Source organism: Ochotona curzoniae, unplaced genomic scaffold (assembly GCF_017591425.1).
Source record: "Ochotona curzoniae isolate NIBS_2020 unplaced genomic scaffold, NIBS_Ocur_1.0 scaffold_4921, whole genome shotgun sequence".
Taxonomy (NCBI): domain Eukaryota; kingdom Metazoa; phylum Chordata; class Mammalia; order Lagomorpha; family Ochotonidae; genus Ochotona; species Ochotona curzoniae.
The window spans coordinates 321163-333559 of record NW_024467125.1 but is presented as its reverse complement, the minus strand read 5'-3'; the positions used below and the strand labels follow the sequence as shown (position 1 = coordinate 333559).

At 39.5% G+C, this 12397-nt stretch overlaps 1 pseudogene; it reads right to left on the bottom strand.

The window, feature by feature from the left end:
- Nucleotides 1-4224: 4224 nt before the first annotated feature.
- LOC121149990 lies at nt 4225-5087 on the bottom strand (annotated as a pseudogene).
- Nucleotides 5088-12397: the final 7310 nt, after the last annotated feature.

Sequence of the window (12397 nt, the reverse complement as noted above, 5' to 3'; positions counted from 1 at the left end):
GCAGCAGAGGGAGACTTTGGCCCCAGGCAAAACAGCTGGAAGCAGTCTCGTCCTCATTCCTCTCAAGGTCTCCCTAACTTCTCCCACTCTTCTGGGGGTTTTCTGCTCAATCCCACAGTAGCACATTCTGAGAGGCAGATGTTTACAGCTCCCTGGTGCTTCTCTCTTGGGCACATTTCCCTCTGGTTTCTTCAAGCCCTCACCTTACTGTTTCCCTATGGGACTTTGCTTGGTCTACATGGCAAAATTTGCCTGGATCTATGGTGACATGTCCTAGCCTGGAGTTCTTCTGGTTCTCCACTTTGTACCCTAATAAACTAAGATTATTAAAAAAAAAAAAAAAAAAAACTCTGCTGCAATAGTGGAATAGTTAAAATAAATATATCATTAACCAGGCCCAGAATGCCCACCTGTTCTTTTTCTCTGTGCGCTGTTGTATTTACCTAGGACAAGCACCCTAGGTAAGTGTGCTCCACGTCTGACCCATTGTCCTTGTAACGTGCCTGAGAATGTGGTCGAAGATGGCTTACAGTGGAAGAGTGTGGGCCTCTGCCAAACATGTTCTTTGAGTTGGTCTCATTTCAGTTGTTTTGATCACTTAGTAAACAGGTGATCTCACTCTCTCTCTTTGTCTTTCTCCAATTCTTTCTCTCTCACTTTTATGAATAAAAACTAAATATATATTTAACACAAGCAAGTTAACGCTGGTTAAAAATATGTATTTTGAAAATCTATGTGTAGTTGTGTTTTTGTTTTTGTTTTTCTTTTTTTTTTTTCCTTTAGGTAAACACCTTTTCCTCAAAGTTTGGCACCCTGCATTTTAAATCTTTTGACTTTTTTTTTTTTTTTTTTGGTTAATGAAACAGATAAAAATAAAACTACCAAACGAATACTAGGCTATGTAAAAGGTCCTCTGAAATAGCTACAGGAATCTAAAACTGAAAGATGAGAACTAATTTGGTTAATTGCCAAAATAAAGGACAACAACTGTCAAGGAAGAAATTCTTTACTTATATTGTGTAATATTTTAAAAGCAAATAAAAGACAAAGGGACAAAGAGAGTGAGAGAAAGAGGGAGAATTTTTCTACCAGCTGGCTCACTCCCAATGCATCACGACAGCTGGGGCTGGACCTGCATGAATCCGCTTGGTCTCTGCACCCTCTCTTTCTTGAAAGTACAGTGGTCTTCTCAATGCATGTCCTTGAGTAGTCACTCCTCTCCTGGATATGAATCCTGAAGTCACCATTCAGCCTTACTTGTGCCATTGCCCATACCCCATGTAAGCCCACATGCCAAGTCCCTAAGTGTGTCACCACTGGATTGCCCAAGGGCTTTGCCCAGCAACATTTGCACCTGGGTCACCCAATCTGGAGTCAACTCTGCCACCATTGGGTGAGTAGAGGCAAGAGCACCCGGCGCAGGCACCATGATGTCTCCTGCTGCACCTGTCAGGCCTGAGGGATTTTATGTTAATGTTTTAATGGATATAAAGAGAACAGGTTTCAGGTATTTCATAAATACATTTCTAAGAAGTTAGTCATACTTCCTTGCAACCATTTCGCCTTTTTCCTTCCTTTTTTTCTTGATTTTTTTTACACTAATGTAATTTTTTTTTTTCTGTAGGCCAGGCCATATTTATTTGTTTTTTATTATTATTATTATTAATTACATTTCATTATGTGACACAGTTTTATAGGCACTGGGATTCCCCGAAACCCTCCCCAAACCTTCCCCCTATGGTGGATTCCTCCACCTTGCTGCATTACCACAGTTCAAATTCAGTTGAGACTCTTTTATTGCAAGCATATACCAAATATAGAGTTTAGCATATTATTGTCCAGGTAAGTTCAACAGCTTCTTGGGTAGACCATCTCTAGTCTGAAGGTAGAGTGAGCAGAGTATCATCCCGATCAATTAAAAGCCCCAACATAATATCAGCAACAATTTATAACGTTATGGAACTAGTTGACATAGTATTGAGTAACCAACATGTTAAAAAAAAACTCAAGTTCTGAACTACATCCTGTGATTTCTTCATTGACATTTCATTTTTAATTTATATACAACCAGGTTCTATACAGCTTAAAATGGCTATAGATTACTATTCAGCTGTCTCGTGTCTACTTTCATTTTAGTATTTATCTGTTTATAGTGTTGAAGCATGATTTTGCTGAATCTGGCTTTTTTTTGGGGGGGGGAAAGTCTAGACTTGCTCATAACTCTAACAAGACATATGTTAACAGTTTAGGTGCAGAACAGTTCTAAGGAGGGGTGTGCAGAGAAATCTTCAAGGCCCCAGTGAGGGGTAACTAATCTTTGTGTCTCACCTAGTAAGATATAAGTGAATCCACATTGACCATTTCCTGTTTGATTGTAGCCTTTCCTTGTTGCTCTCTACCTATTATAGATTTTTTGTTTGCTTGGTTGGTTGGTTATTTGTTTGTTTTGAGGGGTTTCCGGAGCGATCCTGATGGTCATTGACAGAGAGGGTGTAGATCCAAAGTTGGAACCAAGCAGGACCAGAGAGAGCTCTCCCCTCCCTAATCCCGAAGGAAGTTTATTGTTCTTCTGTTTCTGCGGACTGTTCAGGGATCTTGGCTGTTGTTCTGATGCTCTTAGATCCTTCAAGGAAGGATTTGGACTTCTTCCATCCCATGTGGTAGATTCAAGCGGGAGTGGATAACGTCAGAGTTCTCAGCCTGGGGAACTTTGTGGTCTCCTTGGTAGTTGGGATGTAGTTCTTGGTGTTCATACTGATAGCCCTTGGTGAGATCCTGCAGTCTTCAGGGTTGGGATGCAAGCCTCCTCTTTTCCCCCGTGCTCTGCTCTGGGGTCCCCTCCTGCTTTTTCCATATGACCTCCTGTTAATAGGTTGTCAGCATTGCTCTTGGTTCCCCCTAAATGTCTTTGTAGTTTAACTATTGTCCAATGCTGATTCTACTCTGTTGTCTATGAGTTACCAGTTATGATCCTGGTATGTTGTATTTCACTTTTACCTCACATATTCTAGGGAGATGGAAGATTTCTCTGCTCCCCTGCCCCATTACGGAATAACATAGGGTATTAAAAGTATATTAGGTTTTACAGTTCTTTGATGTAGGTCATAAGCAGTCTGACACACATTGATTATTGGTTCATTGGTCATTTCACTATATTTCATACAGTTTTAACAATTTTCATAATGACAAGTTAAAAAGCAGAAAGTCTACTGCTGTACAGGAGCATTGACAAGGGCTAATAAACTAATCAAATCACAAGGTGCCAGTTTCATTCTTACACATCGCAGGATTTTTGGCTCTATTTGATATTAGCTATCATATATGAGGAAAAAGCATAAAATATATTTCATTTTAATGTAGCTGGAATGGAGCATCCAAACCATTTACCATAATGATTCTTACATGTAGGATATCTGAAAAATAAACTACCAAGATAAAAAGGAGACCCTTGACTAGTGCCATATGATGTTATTTGACAAGAATTTTTATCATGAGAAATGTGGAAAATTCAGTTCTACACACTTAACCTCATGTGATTCAAGGAGCATGTGTAATGCTTATGCTAATTAAGATTCCTGTCAAAAATGTGTATGGTGTACATATACACTGGGATGCCAACCAGTCATCAAAAGAATGAAATCTTATCTTCTTACAATAAATTCAGTGCAACTGGAGACCATTACATATACTGAAATAGGCAAGTACAAAAAAGATGAATTTATTTGGTAGCTAAAATAGAATTTTAAAAGTAGAGGAATCCATTCTAAAAAGCAGTATGTGCAGTATTAAAAAACAAAAGGAATTGAAAGGTTTTTTTGTTGTTGTTTTTTGTGTTTTTTTAGGACATAGACGCTCACTTCATTAACATCCATCTCTCCATGAATTTTTTGAATCCCCGTGTATTTCTGAAGAAAAGCTGACAATAAATGCTGCAAAATGAAAAATATCAGAAAGAAAGTGTGTTGAGCTACATGACATAACACACAATGCAATGCAATGGGTCATTCATTTACAGTGTACACACAGAAAATATTATTAATAATAAAACCTGCGACAGTTAACAGACTAAGCAAGCTTTTCTTCTTCCTCTAATAAATGAATCAGTGTCTGACACTGAAAGTTGAGACATGAGGTCATTGACACCTATCAGCCCCAACACAAATGCAATCCACTGCAGTTTATGAACTAATAATCTTGTCAGAACCTTCTTCATGTCTGTATTTCTCAGGCGTGGATGAAGGGGTTGAGCATGGGGGTAACCACTGTGTACAACACAGAGGCTACTGCAGTTGAGGCTCATCGTGCAGCAGCACTGTCACTGGGGTACACACCTATGCTTGTACAAAAAATAGGAAGATGGCAAAGAGGTGAAAGACACAGGTGTAAAAGGCCTTGTACTTCCTTTGAGCTAATGTGATGGCACAGATGGAGGAGACAATCTTAGAATATGAATACAGGATTCCAGCCAGGGGACCACCTCCCAGCAGCACAGATACAATATAAATTATGAGATCATTAAGAAAAGTGTCAGAGCACACCAGTTGGATCACATGATTTAACTCACAGAAAAAGTGGGAGATATCCACGTGTGTTAAGAAGCTCAGCCACAGCACCAGTAAGATGTGTAGCATGGCATTAGTACATCGATGACCCAGCACACCAGAACCAGCTGCACACAGAGAAGGGAGTAGTACAGGGGCTAAGAGATGGCCACAAATCTGTCAAAGGCCATCACAGTCAGTAGATTGTCATCCAGGCCTCCACATAGCAGAAAGAAGAACATCTGTGTGATGCAGTCTGCATAGCTAATGGCTCTGCGTCTGGATATTCACCAAACTCTTAGGGATAGTGTTGGTAGAGAAGTAAACATGCACCAAGGACATGTTGATAAGGAAAAAATACATGGGCATGTGGAGGTGTGGGTCAGAGAAGATGGCCAGGACGATGGGCAGATTCCCAATGGCAGTGACCAGGTACATGGAGAGGAACAGCCCAGAGATGAGAGGCTGCATTGCTGGGTCCTCTGAGAATCCCAGGAGAAGAGATTCTGACAGTTGAGTTTGGCTTCTTAATGTCTTGTGCTTCATGTTACTACCAGAAATGAAGAGTTGAACCTGAATCATATTCATACAAAGCAGACTTAACAGAGCAGAAATCCATAATTCATGTTTTTCCATTTAGAATGTGGCTCCCAAATTTGGAGATGACTCCGTTTTCATTAGCTCTTCCCAGAGGAATTAATGAGCAACAATTTCTTCCAACCCTCAATCCTTTCCTAAAGAATCAAATATTTCTCACATTTGAAGAACCACATATCAAGTGGTTCTTTGACTACCTGATAAATATCTATTAATTAGTGATTACAAATGCACCATTGATTTTTCAATTAAATTCATGAAAAAAAGCAGGAGAAGAAGCAGTGTAAACATATATAATATATATGGTCTCATGTTTCTTAAGAAATCCTGGGATTCAATTATGATTATGAATGATAAGCTGACTTTCAGCCACATGGTGCAAGTGAAGGCAGAAGTGGTATGACTTTGAGTAAACGATTCAGTCATGTTGGCAATGAGGAATCCCAATGGGTGTCACAGCGTAAGAGAAATTCAATAGGGAACAGGTAGGAAATATATATAAATCTCACTTGCTAAGACTCAGTTTGCAGAACCATGCTTTTACTAATTTAATGACATTGAGTTTGAAACTGAGAATCAGTTACTGATTTTGACATCAGAAAACTACAGGCTTTCATGAGTCCTCTAAATTTCACTAAGAAGTTCCATGACAATGTCTTAGAAAATACAGCTAACACATTCACTTATTGTTGTGCATACTCTTCATAAAGTAGAGTTCTCCAAGTTTTGATGACCTTTCCTAAACTTGGATTAAGATTAAGATTTTTTTTGCCAGATATTTTGAAACATAATAACATATCTTCTAAATGTATTATTCTTTGCACTGAAGTACATTCAAGTACACATCAAAGGATTCCATGGCAGAAAAGGAGCTATCTCAATGGCAAATCTTTGTAGATTAGAAGGTCATAAGGACAGATCAGGCGCATTCGGGGTGGTATGGCCGTAGACTAAGGTAATAAGGACAGGAAGAAAGCTCTCTCACCTGACAGCACACCAGGAAATTGTTGAAATTGCAGGAGAAAATGAGAGTGATGGGAAAGCCTTGAGTGTATCCAACTCACAGGTGATATAGTAACTCTTAATCAAGTGTCTTTGATAGTGCTCTTCTTACTGCATTTTTAAGACAATGCTGAGTCATGTGAGAATGCAGTGAGAGAAGACAGAAGACTCCAAGACCTGTGAGTTTCAGCAGCTGCTACTACCAGATTTCCATGCAGCCATTTCCCCTCTCCTGGCCTTTTCCTGTCAATACCGGGACAGTCAGTTACATCCCCTCTTAACAACTCAAATGGGCAGCGTGGTGTCTCAGTCAGTAGAAGCTAGTCCAGGGCCAGGAGTTGTGATTGCCCCTTTTCTAATCAGTTTCAAGTGTTGGGTGACCAGGTGCCTTCACGCTGCAAAACTAATAAAACCTCACTCCATCCACCACATGTCCCTCCCAACAGAAAACTCCTCTTGTGCAAATTTGGCTATGTGCACTCTCAGCAACTTATGCCTCTTATCGTCTATTAAACTCAATCTTTTCTTACCTTCATTTGTTCATCAGCAATCACTATTGCCCTAGGACATCAAACATTTTCTTGCTCTTTGATTATCATGAATAAATACATTCATTAGGTAATTATGGCAGTCAGTAATTCCATACCTGTCTCGGTGCTAGCTATGTTGGACCTGCTCTTGCTTAAAAACAAGGAATGCTCTTGGTGTCCACAGCCTGGGACTGTTCCTGCAGTGTCTGTCAGGCTTATCTGCATAAAAACTGTTGGTGGCAGGTGTTTGTGTGGAAGCTGAAATTCCTTCCTAGATGGTGGATGCTGCAGAATGAAGCTCAGACTCAGGCACAACAGAGGGAAGAGGGAAGCACTGGTCCACTAGCCAACATTAAGACCCCAAATGCAACAATCAGGCTCCTTTTCCAGCTACAACAACCAGGCTGCTTATATTACAAGGTTGTATGGTATGAGGGACCACAGCATAGAATCTACTTACAGCTCCAGGCACTTACGCATTAGGAAGTTCCTTGACCTCTAAGCACCTGCTGGCTGAGGGACTCTGATCATGACAGAAAGCCATGTTCTTTCAGGTGTTTCCCAAGAGACCATGATGGACTCAGGTGAATCTTCTTTCTCTTTCTTCTGCTCTGCGACAATCACAGATAGCTGCCATTTAACTCCTCACTTTAAAATGTTTTGCTTAGCAAGACACACCAGTTCCCCTAAGGCAATTATCATGTATTTTCTGTAATACTTTTAGTAAATTCTGAATACAAAAATAATGTAACAATCTAAAGAGCATCTTGAGATTTGATTGTTGTTTCTACTCTTGGGAAGCTGAAATTTCTCTAATTTGTTACTTGTTCAATATAATGGCTAATCGTGCACTAGGCCTGTGAGTAAGATGTTGTAAATTTAATATTTTTAAACGCAGCTTACAAAAACTCATTATATGTTTCAAATTAATTAGTTATATGTTTCTCAATACTTATATTGGATTATATATTTTTTAAAGATTTATTTATTTTTATTGGAAAGTCAGATCAGATCTACAAAGAGAAAGAGAGACAGGAAGATCTTTCTTCCCTCTGCTGATTCACTTTTCAAGTGACCGCAGTGGCTGGAGCTGAGCAAATCTGAACCCAGCAGCTTGGAGCTTCTTCCAGGTCTCCCACACAGGTGCAGAGTCCCAAGGCTTTGGGTTGTCATCAACTGCTTTTCCATGGACAAGCAGTGAGCTGGATAGGAAGCAGGGTCGTCGGGATTAGAACTGGCACCCATATGGGGATCCCAGTTTCACTCAAGGCAAGGAATATAGTTGCTCAATATATAGGATAATATTTAAGGAGATGCAAATTAAATTAACCATGATTTGATTATTACACATTGCCTACCCATATCAATTCTCATATTGGATATCCTAAATAAATGAAACTGTTCTCTTTAAACTGCCTTTTTTGTCTATATGCTACATAACCTCACAGGAACTAATCTATTCTCTGTTGAAACAAGGAGCTGTCTCTTAGCATTAATGTGAAATGATATTAGCTTTTATAGAATGCTATAGAAATTGCACTTCCACCCATTTTTTAGGCTTACTTTCAAGTAATACTTTTTATGTTTCCGTGCTGAACCCTGAATACAGTACTTCAGGAAATGTCCAAATTCAATCTACTTGTAAGATCAACAAATGAAAGATTATCATTAATTGCTATATGTATCCCAAACAACATTTTTCCCCTTTTGACATAAGCAGATTACTACTAAGTTGAACAGGATCAGCCTAGTAAAGCAACATTTACAGTAACATTTGTGTTGAGATAGTATAACTACTGCTTCCAGCGATATTTATTCCTGCAACTCCAAACATTTTTTGCAAAAATCATTAATAATAATGTGAATGCATAACTTGTGTGATTTCTATATTTCACTATCTGTATTCAATTATTGTTTAATAAAATGTGTTTCAAAATGTTACATTTAAAAGTCTTTTAGAGATAATGTATTTAAAAAGGGATACATATACATGAAAAAAAAAAAAAAGTAAAATCAGACTATTCAACTGAGCCATCTCAGACTGGGCTGTAGCACTTGCTGCACACACAAGAATTGAGGTTAAGATAGTTTCTGGAAGGGCAAGATTGGAGACTCCCTTGCTGGCTTCTGCTTCCGCTGATGAGCCAGAGAGCTGGGACTGGGGGTCGGGTAGTCAGGGAGTGGGACTGGCTTGGCTGGCTACCATATTCATTGGCAAACACAACAGCCTGAATGGGTGCAGGTCAACTGAGCTAGGACACAGCCCAGCTGATAAGTTTCAGGATAAAGTGTGAGGATCTCATGCAGGATTCCAGGAGCCCCTGGCAGATCAAGATCTGGTGCTAGGAACATGCCTGACAGAGAAACTGTGGGTTCTTCTCTGCTTGGCTGTAACTCTTAATCTGCTACAGCACACATTAGTTCCTGTGCTAATTGGGGTTGGGCATGGGTATGTCCATTAGCTGGTGCAGGTGATGGACTGAATTTGACCCTGCCATGTCTAATGCATACAAAGTCAAGTCTGAGGTCACACCAAGTGAGATTTTTTTTTTTTTTTTTTTTTTGCAAATCCCCAACTAGATCATGAGATGCTAACTCTAGAGCACAGGTGTTGATAACTAATTTGATTTATTGCCAAACTAAAGGAAAGGCACTGTCAAAGAAGAAATGTTTTACTCTGTGTAATATAATTTAAAGAAGATTATCTAAAAGATAAAGCGACTGGGAGAGTTAGAGAGAAGGAGTCAGAGAGAGGAAGAGATCATCCATCAGCAGGCTCAGTCCCAATGGGCGATGATAGCCAGGGCTGGGCCTCCATGAAGCCAGGAGCTCAATCCTGGTCTCCCAACTGGGTGACAGGATTCCACACCCATCTGCAGCATCCCCAGATGCATGATCCAAGAGTGGAGGAGTGGAGCATCTGAGACTCAGACAGTTACTTCCTGTTGGTTGGTTTGGTTGGACTTTTTGTTTTGTCTCGTGCTGCAGCTATCAGATTCCTTAACTTATGCAGCAGAGTAAATGGTGCTTCGGCAAGTAGCAGTAAACTTCCAGGCTGCCACCCAATACAGCATTGGCCACAGGTGGGCACACATGTGTTACTATGTGCACTCGGAGCAGAGCTGGCTAGTGATGGCAGTGAGCATGGCCACAACCTTTCAGATTTGCTTCTTGATGGAGTTCATGTGCCCTATTACCAACCAGATCTCCCACTAAGCCTGGGTGCATGAGGCCCCCTGGGGACTCAAATGAGGCAGATAAAGCACCTTGCAATGGATAAGTTTAGGCCTGAGCCAGGAGATAGGACTCAGCCCTGTTCTCCCATGGGCTGAAACAGCAACTTGAGCCATCATGGCTGTCTGTCAAGGTGTTATACCCGAATATTTTGAATCTTATTAAGTACAGTGTCTTCTGAAAGTTGTTGCAAACTACCGTTATATTCAAGTGTACCACATTCCAGGAATCTCATGGGAAGAATTAGAAGAGAAGGTTTGTTGTAACATATTTTCCCACCAGGAGTGAGAAGAATTCTCAGAACCCGAATGAAGAAACAAGTATTTTCACAAAAGTTCTATCCCAGCACTGAGGAGATCAACGTTGCATCAAGTGAGTTGAACAAATGGATGGGGATGTTCTTGAGATTATTTTTTAAATTTCATTTCTTAAATTTCTACAGATAAAAAGAAAACAGGTTATAGGACTTTTATAAATAAAATTTGAAGCAATTAGTCATACCTCCCTGCTTCAATATCTCCTTTGTTCCTTTCCTTATACAACTTTATGCAGTAATGCAGTTTTAAAATTTTAATCATAGTCTTAATGTCAAGTAAAAATCAGAGTGACTACTGCTGTACAGGAGTATACACAAGGGTTAATACAATAACCAAGTCTCAAGACGTCAGGTCCAAACTTACATATCACATTTTTATCTGTGCGTTATGTATAAACTATCATATATAAGAAAAGGCATAAAATATGTGTTTTTTTGTGTTCTGGTTGGAATAAAAAATCAAAACGTTGTACTATAGTGATTCTTTTTTATTTATTGATTACATTGCATTACATAACACAGTTTAATAGGCACTGGGATTCCCCTAACCCCTCCCCGAAACCCACCCCTCATGGTGGATTCTTTCAGCTTGTTGCATTACCACAGTTCAAATTCAGTTGAGATTTGTTCATTGCAAGCATCTACCAAGCATAAAGTCCAGCATCTTATTTTCCAGATAAGTTCAATGGTTTCTTGGGGAGACCATCTCTGGTCTGAAGGTAGAGCTGACAGAGTATCATCCCAATCAATTAAAAGCCCTGACATTACATCAGTAACAATTTATAATGTCGTGGAATTAGTTGACATGGTATTGTGTAACCAACATGTTAAACGAGAGAGAGAGAGAGAGAGAGAGAGAGAGAGAGAGAGAGAGAGAAAGGGTGCAAGTTCTGAACCACATCCTATGACTTCTACATTGACATTACAATGATTAGTTTATATACAACTGGGTTCTCTACACCTTCAAATGGCTATAGATTACTATTCAGCTGTCTCATATCTATTTTAATTTTAGTATTTGGCAGTTTATAGAGTTGAAGCATGATTTTGCTGAATCTGGCTGTTTTATGGGTAGTCTAACTCAATAACTCTAATAAGACATATGTCAACAGTTTAAGTGAACAGTTTTAGGAAGGGTGTGCAGAGAAATCTTCAATACCCTAGTGAGGAGTACCTAATCTTCGTGTCCCACCCAGTGAGTTATAACTTATAAGTTCATCCCCACTGCCTGTTTCCTGTTTCTAAGCTTTCCTTGCTGTTCTCTATCTATTCTAGTTTTTTTTTTTTTTTGCTTGTTTATTCGTTTATTTGTTAGTTTATTTTGAGGGGTTTCTGGAGTGATCCTGATGGTTGTTACGAGGATGGGGAACCAAAGTCAGAGCCAGGCAAGAACCAGAGAAAGCTCCTCTCTCTAGTCCCAAAGGAAGTTTACTGTTCTGTTTCTGCAGACTGCTCAGGGCTCCTAGTTTTCATTCCAATGACCTTGGATCCTGCAAGGCAGGGTTTGGGCTTCTTCCATCCCATGTGGGAGATCCAAATGGAGGTGGGTAATCTCAGAGTTCTCGGCCTCCAAAGGCACTCCAATTCCCTGTGGTCTCCTTCGCAGTTGGGATGTGGTACTCGGAGCTCCAAGGAACAGTGGTTAAAGAAACTGTGGTATATCTACTCCATCAAATATTATTCAGCTATTAAAAAGAATGAAATTATTCTATTTACAACCAGGTGATCCCAACTAGAAACCATAACGCTGAGTGAAATGAGTCAATCACAAAAGAACAAATATCATGTATTCTCTCTCATATAAGGAAGCCAACATGGAAAGTGTAACTCCAACAGTCCAATCTATCCTGTTTTTTTTTTTTTTTGATTGTCTGTTTTTTTGGCTGTATCCCATGTGTTTTGATGTTTTTATTTCAGTTTGGGTGCTTCCAAATAATCTCTATTTACTAATTGAATTCATCACTTGCTCATGAAGTATATGATGGCATCATTTTTCACAAGAGACTTCTGTCTTTCCTTTTTGTCATGCATGTATAGTGATTCTTAAATGTATGTTATCTAAAAAATGATCTCCTAAGCTATAAAGGAGAACATTGACTAGAGTCATAAGATGTTATTTGATAAGAAACTATATCATGGGGCCCGGCACAGTGGCACAAATGGTTAAGGTCCTCGCC